At 37.7% G+C, this 10597-nt stretch overlaps 1 pseudogene; it reads left to right on the forward strand.

The window, feature by feature from the left end:
• The first annotated feature begins 6738 nt into the window (after positions 1-6738).
• LOC118582005 lies at positions 6739-9017 on the forward strand (annotated as a pseudogene).
• Positions 9018-10597: the final 1580 nt, after the last annotated feature.

The raw sequence follows: 10597 nt of genomic DNA on the forward strand, positions 1-10597 counted from the left end.
CCAATTGAGATGTTTGCTGAGGTTGGAGCAAAGAACAAAATGAGTAGTGGAGGAAGATAGCTGTACCAGTTAAAGCCACTTGACCAGCTACAGAAATGAGGATTATAGTTGACATAAGTGTTTATGCTGTATTTAGTTAAAATTAAATTGATACAGCTATTTGGTATTTTTTTTTGAATTCCCATTTTTTTCTTTTTACTTTTTTATTATATTTGTGTTTTAATTTTACATATCAGCAATGGGTTCCCCTGCCCTCCTCCCTTCTGATCCCACCCCCGCCTTCTCCCCAGTCCCTCCCCTCCATTCCCGTCTCCTCCAGGGCCAAGACTACCATGGGGATTCATTTAAAATGGGTGGATTCAGTACAGGCAGGTCCAGTTCCCTCATTCCAGGCTGAGCAAAGTGTCCCTGTATAAGGCCAAGGCTCCAAACAGCCAGCTCATGCACTAAGGACTGTTCCATGTCCCAGTGCCTAGGTGTCTTTATCATGTTATGTAACATCAATTAAGTGATATGGCGTGATATCATATTTTTCCTTTTAAAAAAGATTTATTTACTGTACTTTATGTGTACAAATGTTTTGCTTTCATGTAGTCTTTGTACCATACACATACCAGGTCCCCACAAAGTTCAGATGAGCATGTCAGTACCATTTCCTGGACACCCATTTCAAACTGCCTATATAATTACTTAATTCTTGTAACACGTCTTTGTTAATTGTTTACAATGTGCCTGGCATACTAAGATTAATCAAATAGTATTTCAATGTTTGAGCTGGGAGTCCAGTCTGGGCACTGATTTCACAAGGGAAACCAAAGAGGTCTGATTGAGACTAGCCTCAACCTACAATTGTTGAGGTCATTGGTGGAGAAGCACATCTTTAACATGGGAAATTCAGATTTTAGCAGTAGACCTGGTCTAACACCATTCTCTATCCATTTCAATACAACATCCATGGTCCACACTGTCTGATAGTCCTGTCTCTTCTTCCCTGAAACAGTTTATACTAGCTGCTGTTTTCTTTCATATACACTGTCCAACACCTTAAACCACTGGATATGCTGGTATATGCCTGAAATCTCAGCATTGTGGAAGTACAGGCACATAAGGTCAGAATTATACTTGGCTAAATAGTTTGAGGTCAACTTGGGATAATTGAGAGTCTGTCTCAAAAAAAAAGAATAAATAGAAGAAAAGATACTTGCAAAGACCAAATATAGTAGCATAAAAAATTCTTCTTCTTTATTATTATTGTTAGTTTTTTTTGAGGCAAGGCTTCTCAGTGTAATAGCCTTGGCTATGCTGGAACTCACTCTGTAGACTAGGCTGGCCTTGTACTCAGGAGATCCACCTGCCTCTGCCTCCTGGGTATTGGGATCAAAGGTGTGCACCACCACCACCTGCAATAAATTACAGTTGACTAGAAACCAGGAATGATAAAACACTATGATACACTTGTAATATATTGAATTAGAATTTTCAAAAACTTTTGGATGCATTAATCATAGAGGATATGAATATGTGCTTGTTAGCACACTGTGAACTATTGTCTAAGTAAAGGACATATAAAAAGAATTCACTGGTATTGCATAACTATTGTTAATGCCTTTCTATTAGCTATGGACAAAATATCTGGCCTAAGCTGCTTTAGAGATAAATGGTTGAGTTCTACTGAGTTCATGGCAGTTTAAAAACATAACATAGCATCTGCCATCCTGTTAGTATATGGGGTATCATATTTCAGTTTGAGATTCTACAAGAGTGTCCCACCAGGAACATTGCCACCTATTCTAAATTGACAATGCATTTTCATTTGTACATGGGACAGTTGAATCATGTTAGGCATAATTATGGAATGCTTAAAGGTATAATACATATGTGATTTTATGTGTTATAGTCATATTATTTTTAGTTATTATTATGACCTGGATATTGTTTTCATTTGGAAATTATTCATGGTATGAAGAATTATGATTGAGTGTAAAGTTGAGAAGGGATGGACTTGTAATGGCTAATCTTGTGTGTCAACTGGACTAAACCTGAAATTAACTAAAATACCAAAATGAAGGACATACAAGTGGGGGATTTTACCTTGATTGAAGTAAAAAGATCCACTTCTAATCTGGATCTTGAGGTAAGAGGTCACACATATTGGTGAAAATATTAAGGCAACTCCACATAGTTAAAAGGGAGGTTTATTTTGTGGGGTAACTTACAAGTAAAGGGATAGGTAACAGGGTCTGGGAAAGGTGTAGAGCAGTCTGGCAGTGTTCTCTGGAGAACTCTGCTTGGTCCACTTCCAGCATCTAGGGTCCAGGAACCAAGAGATCCCCCATCCAGATCTCAGGTCTTCAGGGGTCCTCTCTCAGCTCCACCTTGTAGGCATGACAGTTACCAAAGCCTCAAAGTGAGTGGTATTTCCAGGTCAAAGCTGGAACGGCTACCCACTACATTTCCCCCTTTTGTCTAAATAAGGTTTTAACGTAATACAAGACTATATACAATAGGAATGATTATCAAATTTTGTCCAGGAGTAACAAGGGATAATGACCTAGAAAAGATGGAACTACAACCAATGTAAACGATATCAAACAAGAGACACAAACTAAAATCCAGAGAAGTCTGGAGCATAGGTAAATGGCATGTTACAAAGATCATTCCAAAAGGTGTCCTATCCTAAAGAACCTGAATCTAATACTTCATACGTTCTATCTAAGATAATATATGTGTGTATATATATAAACTTATAACTATAACTACTAGTCTTCAATCCCATCAAAGACCTGAGAAGGAATTATAGCTGATGTTTTTTCCAGTCCTGCCTGGCCCATGGTCAGGGCAAATCTCTCTCACCTGCCAGTCCCACAGCTGCTCAGACCCAACCAAGTAATCACACAGAGACTTATATTACTTATAAACTGTATGGCTATAGCAGGCTTCTTGGTATCTGTTCTATTTATATTAATCTATAAGTTGCCATGTGGCTCATGGCTTACCGGTGTCTTAACATGTTGCTTCTCACATGGCGGCGGCTGGCAACGTCTCTCTACTTCAGCCTTCTACTTCCCAGAATTCTCCTCTCTGCTTGTCCCGCCTATACTTCTTGCCTGGCTACTGGCCAATCAGCATTTTATTTACATAGGATGAAATCCACAGCACTTCCCCTTTTCCTTTTATTTCAAAAAAGAAGGTTTTAACTTTCACATAGCAAAATTACACAGCAAAACAATTATCAAGCAAGAACCACAGTCACAATATCCAGCCGATTTATAATATCTAGTCCATTTGCGTTAGGCAAAGTTAAAGAAGATATCATATCTATACTATATTTGTGAGTCTAAGGTTTCATATCTAACTTATCTTTTATCATATAAGGAAATTATAACTGTCTAGTCTTCAACTACATCAAAGATTCCAGAAGGATATAATATTACCTGAGAAATGGGAGAAGGATGCAAGCAGCTTTCAGGAATCTTGCAAGAGTAGACAGAGATAGTTGGCTGCCTGGACAGTCACCTAATACCTAATGTTCCTTTGTAAAGTTTGGGTAACTGTCTTCAGCCCACAGATCTAGTTTCTCAGTCATTTTTCTTTGTGTCCTGTAGAATGTCTAGTAGTTTCCTCTGTGAAGCAAGAACCTGAAAAACCATTTTTACCAAGCAAAGTTCAGTCATCACCTTCCTATGAGTTCTGTATATCCAACTGATCAAGCAGTCCAGTCAAGAACAGTTTCTTGTACAAATGGCTATTTTTGCCAAGAAGAAGATAAACTCCATATAGAGTGTCTTCGATGCCCATCCTCCTCTCTGAAGTAAATTGTTGCTGCCAGAAGCAGACATATCTCACTGTCCAGAAAGTCTAAATTTTTAATGTTTTAAATACTTAAATACCATATTCTGTAGGTCTTTGAGGTGTTTGAAGACTGCCTATCTATCTGAAATATATCTATGTAAACTTAGAAAACTTAACTAACATGCTACAAGTTTAACTATAGTAGAAGCCTAATTATTAATCTGTATTTCTTAATTATCCATTACAATCTAAATGAGATACATAAACATAATACCTGAAACCATATATATATATATATATATGTATATACATATATATATATACATATATATATATGCAGTATAACAAAATTAAGCTTAAACTTGTATTATCAATAGACTAAAATATATAGCATTGTAAAACATTTTAAACAAGTTGTTGCTCTTTTAAAGGACGTTCATTAATCTACCCTTTCATCCTATCATATCTAAACTATCCCCTTTTCTTCTTTTAGAAAAAGACAGCCATACAGTTTGTAAGTAATATAAGTCTCTGTGTGTTTACATGGTTGGGTCTGAGCAGCTGCGGGACTGCTGTGTGAAAGAGATTTGTCCTGACCATGGGCCAGGCAGGACTGGAAAAAACATCAGCTACACACACGTTTTAATCTGGGCCACAACTTCTACTGAAAATCTGCAAAAGGCATGGAAGAATGAAATTATGCTCTTTGCCTGCTTGTCCTTACCTTGATAGAAAGTCCATTCCTTCATTGCCATTACTTCTTCGAGATTCAAGCATATACTAAAGACCAGGGAGAAATCCAGCCTCCTGCTCTAACAACCACTGCATTCTTCGACTGTTCATTCACAAGCAGCCATTGTTAGATTAACTGGACTGAAACACATAAAACATTCTAATAAATCTCCTTTCTCTTTATATGGAGATATTCACTCTAAATGATTACTAATATAGGTACTATTTGAAAAGACAACTGTCCAGGTTATCTTCCACAAACTGGAATAATTTTGCCTCAGTAAAGAAGTGAGCAAACTAAGTAAAGATCAATTGTAAATAAATGAAAGAGTGAAAATTGACAGAACCATTTTAGGAATCACAGATAAAATGTGATGTTAATGTGTATCTATAAGACAGTTTCTCATACTTAGGGGGTTTATGAGAAGCTGCTTAATCATAACAAGCATAACTTCTTTGGAGATGGAGCCTTTGCTTGCCCAATGCCATTACCACTTACACAATAAAATGCCATGCTTCTGGTATTCAAGTCCCTTCAATGCTTTTCTCTACCCATTCAGTTCTTCACACTTTGGTCCTTTCATACTAAGATATTATCTAGCATCCATGCTCTATTACCGTCTTGGCAACTATTCCACATTTGACAAACACTCATTACTGTGTACCAACTGTATATAAATAATAACAGAATAAAAAGAACAGAGGTAATGTCTCTAGAAAAGACTCAAAGACTGCCAGTTACACTTCCTCAGGAGCTTGCAGATAGGTCTTGTGCTCTGTAATGCTGAGCCAGGCTCACTTCTGAACTGAAAGACAGAGAAATCTAATACATGCAAAGCTGTGTGAAAGACAAATGGAGTACCTGCAGCCACAAGACAATCACATTGATTTCTTAGTTATTCTAGCTTGAGCTGTGAGACACTGGCAGACCTTCTGTTACACTGTACCCAATAGTAAATAAATAAATAACAACAACAAAAAGAATAGCCTGGATTTTACATCATTGAATTCCACAGTGGAAAAATCCATATAGCTTTCTCTAAGTAACAACATACCTTTTTTTCTTATTATAAGTTTTGGTACTAATATAAGGTATTTTTGTCTTAGTTACATTGCTCAAAGTACATATTATGTACTTTTTCGGCTTCTATTCTTAAGAACATGTGTCCAAAGGTTTAATTTAGCAAGAACCATTTTAAAAATTGATTAAATATGCATATGGTGTGGTGTGCATATATACCTAGCCATGGGAGGAAACACATGAACAGTTGTGACTTTGAGGCCAGCCTAAGGAACACAGTAAGACTTTATGCTACAAGCACATATTATAAGATACACAAAATATTCATAAAATATTAACTCCTATATGACAATAAACTTAGAATGAAGAGATATGAAGAATCTTTATTTATAAAAAAGTTAACACATGTGATTATTTCTCCTAGGAATGTCAGAAGGTACAGCCATAAAATCTTACCCAAAAATCTGATGGGCAATACAAATAGAGATGTGTACATGGACATGGGATCCTAAGGAGACCTCAACCCATGACAAGCAAATAATAATAATTAATGTCTGATGACAGATGGGAAATAGGATTCCATAAGGAAGAAAACAACAATTAATTATCCAATTTGAAATGGACAGTCTTTACACAATCAATGTTATACAGATTTAACAGGCTGTATTTGTATCTTTAGAAATATGTATACATATATATGATGTAAACAATATATATGTTTAAATCCATAAACATATATGTAGTTTGTATACAATAACAATTAAAAATAAAAGAGAACATGGAATAGAAAGATAACAAGAAAATATAAATATGGAAGCTTTTGCAGGAAAAAAGAAAAGTGGAGAATGATATTATTTATACTATACTCTCAAAATGAAATGCTTTTTTAAAATTCACTATTTTCAAAGAAAGACGTTCAAGACATCAATATGTTTTAAAAATATTTATCACCAGTATTTGGTCATAACTCAGTAAAATTAAGCCAAAATTATTACATGGCACACTATGAAAAAGGACAAGGTTAAAGAACTTGAATTATCTTATCATTGGGACAAAGCCTACTTGGAAGAGAGCTTAAACAGTGCCTAGTTGATTAGTCAATAAGACCCCAAAGTACAAGAGGTCAGTTCTGCACCTACCTTAAAAACATTCTTTGCTACCTGATCACATCTGTGTCAGTCATAAGAGTCACTATGGATCCAGTCATGGTCTTCCTGCTCATTCTGACCTATCTGCTTCTCCTCTCACACTGGAGACAGAGCTCTGGAAGAGAGAACCTCTCTCCTGGGTCTATTCCTCTACAAATTATTGGTAATATCCTCCAAATAGATGTAAAAAATATCCACCAAACCTTTACCAATGCAAGTATGCTTTACGCTCCTCTAGCAATTTGCAAAAGGAGTCCAATCAGTGAGAGAGAGGAGGGATTCTATAAGCAAGGGATATCAAGATCATGATGGGAAAACATACAGAGACAGCCAGCCAAACTAGTGGAAACTCATGAATTGTATACCAATAGCTGGGGAGCCCCCATGGGACTGGACTAGGCCCTCTGGGTACGTGAGACAGTTGTTTAGTTTGAACTATTATGGGGCCCCAAACTGTGGGATTGGGATCCATCTCTAGTGCATGAGCAGGCTTTTGGGAGCCCAGTGCCTATGGTGTTACACCTTGTGCAGCCTTGGTGCAGGGAGAAGGGGCGTGGACCTGCCTCAACTGAATATACCAGGCTCTACTGACTCCCCATGGGAGACCTTGCCTCAGAGGAGGTGGGAATGAGGGGTGAGTTGGGGGGAAGGCTGGGCGGCAGAAAAAGGGAGAAGGGGAATCTGTGGTAGGTAGATAAAATGAATAGAAAAATTTAGTAATAAAAATTTTAAAAAAGAAATAAAGGAGATATAAGTCACGCTGCTTTCACAGAAATTTTAATACTAAAGAGAATGTTTTTAAAATTGAGTGTAAAGTCAAAATCAGTAAAGTTTTATGACTTTCCTGACATTTGCCTCTTGTCCTGCTTTGGGAATTAGTAAGGAGAAAGGTTTCAGGTTGAGAAACATTTAGGTCATTGCATTTTATAATACAACCATAGAATTCAAAGTTTTGTCTACTTCTTCAAATCCTGATTTTATACTTATTTTCTATTATTGTGGCTGATAGTGAAGAATGAGGACTGTTTCATTCAATGAGACATAATTTCAGATATGTATTTTTCCTCAATTATTTATTCATGCTTTACTCTGAAGAATTAATTGGATCTTGATTTGAAATAAAATCAATAGGCCTGGGCTCACACAGAAAAGAGATGCCATAAACAGTGTATCTTAGCTTATACTGTGGTATCCCAATCTCCCTTGATTCCATACAAAGTCTGTGCTTTGAGACAAGAATGCTGCATGGTGAGAATGTGTTTTTTTCTACAGATGCTGCATGCTGTAGTGTAGCTCCTATGATGCCACCCTCTAATTTTGTAAGAATAGATGAGAACTGCTTTGGAAGACTTGTGGTGACCCAAGACTTTAGATTTCTACTCTTCATTACAGCCTTTTGAGTTTCAACAGAAAGCGTTTCACAGCTTGGTCTATAGCAATCATCTGACTATTGATATCTATTTCAGTATGTAATTGGTATGAGAAAGATGTGCTGTAATCAAATAATTAATAAGCATAGTATGGATTTTGAAGTTTTATTCATTTGCAACAGAACTCTAGAAATGAGTACGGAATTTTTACATCAGTTTCTTTGTGAAATAAGACAGTTACATGTTGAATATTATAGTATGGTGGTTCCTTGGCTTTAGTTTGTCAACTGCCTGGTCTATTGCCTGGCACATGGTAGGACATCTATATGTGATAATCATCACAATGTGAGGTATATACAGACCTCAAACTTAGGTTTTCTGAATAAAAACATTACAAGAAAATACTATTACAAATCTAAATAGGTTGACTCTATGGAAACTAGAGTGACATTTTTACTAATATTTGTGTTTTCTATTTTCATTGCAGTTCTCTAAAGCTTATGGCCCTGTGTTCACTCTGTATTTGAGCATGCAATCCACTGTGATGTTCCATGGCTAAAAGTCAATAAAAGAAGTTCTCATTGATCATGAGAAGGGATTTGCTGGAAGAGGAAGGCTCCCAGTTCTTTATAAGGGTTCTAAAGCCTTGGGTAAGTATGTGTTTACTGGGAAGTATGCATAAAGAGCTGGAGTGTGGACAGCAGAGGCTATGCTTTCTCTTCGGGCTTAGTTTGGGGACTCTATGTCTGCCACCAGTGTGCTCCTTCTTCTATCTCTCAGACCTACTCCCCAGTGTATGTTCCAATTTCTTTAGGCATTGCTTTTAGCAATGGAAATGCACCAAAAGATATAAGGTGCTTCTCACTCATGACCTTTTGGAATTTGGGCATGTGAAAAAGAAGTATTAAGGACCATGTTCAAGAAGAAGCATGCTTCCTTGTGGAGAAACTGTAAATAAAAAAAAATCCAATAGTAAGTGCAGGTGTATGCATGACATCATCAAGGAAATAGGAAATTTTGTTATTTATTATATTTGTGTTTTAAGTTTACACATCAGCCATAGGTTCCCCTGTCTTCCCCCCTCCCACGCCCGTCCCTACCTTCCCCCCAGCCCCTTCCCTCCATTCCCATCTCCTCCAGGGCCAATACTCCCCTGGGGATTCATTTTAACCTGGAGAATTCAGTACAGGCAGGTCAAGTCCCCTCCTTCCAGGCTGAGCAAAATGTCCCTGTGTAAGCCCAAGGTTCCAAACAGCCAGCTCATACACTAAGGTCAGGTCCCAGTCCCACAGCCTGGGTGCCTCCCAAACAGTTCAAGCTATTCAATTGTCTCACTTATCCAGAGTGCCTGATCCAGCTAGGAGCTCCACAGCCTTTTGTTCATAATTCATGTGCTTCCATTCGTTTGGCTATTTTTCCCCACCAAGACCCAGCTGTAGCACTCTTGGGCATATACCCAAGGAATGCTCAATCATACCACAAGGGCATTTGCTCAGCTGTGTTCATATCAGCATTGTTTGTAATAGCCAGAACCTGGAAACAACCTAGATGCCCTTCAACTCAAGAATGAATAAAGAAAATATGGTACATATACACAATGGAGTACTACTCAGCAGAGAAAAACAAGGACATCATGAGGTTTGCAGGCAAATGGATGGATCTAGAAAAAATCATCCTGAGTGAGGTAATCCAGACTCAGAAGGACAAACATGGTATGTACTCACTCATAGGAGGATAGTAGATCTAAAACAAAGATGACTAGACTGCTACACAACTCCAGGGAGGCTACCTAGAAAACGGGACCCTAGGAAAGACACAGGGATCACCCAATGACAGAGAAATGGATAAGATCTACATGAACAATCTGGATGACAGTGGGAGTAATGAAGGGCAAGTTTCGAGGGAAAGAGAGCTTAGGGAAGCAGGAAATCCCAGCTGGATGAAGAACAGAAAGGGAGAACAAGGAATAACAGACCATGATAAATGAAGACCACATGAGAACAGGAAGAAGCAAAGTGCTGGAGAGTTCCCTTGAAATCCACAATGATACATCCACTGTAGCCTACTGGCAATGGTCAGTAGAAAGCCTGATCTGACCTAGTCTGGTGATCAGATGGCCAAACACCCCAACAGTCGTGCTGGAACTCTCATCCAATAACTGATGGAAGTGGATGCACAGATCCTTGGCCAGGCCCCAGGTGGAGCTTCAGGAATCCAATTGTCGAGACAGAGGAGGGACTATAAGAGCGTGAATTGTTGAGACCAGGTTTGGAAAAGCACAGGAATTTTCTATATATATAAAATAGAAAATAATAAGACTGTCAAATAATTTATGGTATCTGTATTGTAACACAATAAAAATGAAGCTTATTAGGAAACAGGAAAATTAACAGAAGATTGTAAAAGTGCAAAAGAGCAAGAACCACACAGAGCTACCAGTATGGTAAATTGTTTTTGAGAGTCCAAGTGCTATGACATTTAAGAAAGTGTCAGTGAACAAGAAGGAAAAAAAGCATTTCATCAGGGGTTGGGTT

Source organism: Onychomys torridus, chromosome 1 (assembly GCF_903995425.1).
Source record: "Onychomys torridus chromosome 1, mOncTor1.1, whole genome shotgun sequence".
Classification (NCBI taxonomy): domain Eukaryota; kingdom Metazoa; phylum Chordata; class Mammalia; order Rodentia; family Cricetidae; genus Onychomys; species Onychomys torridus.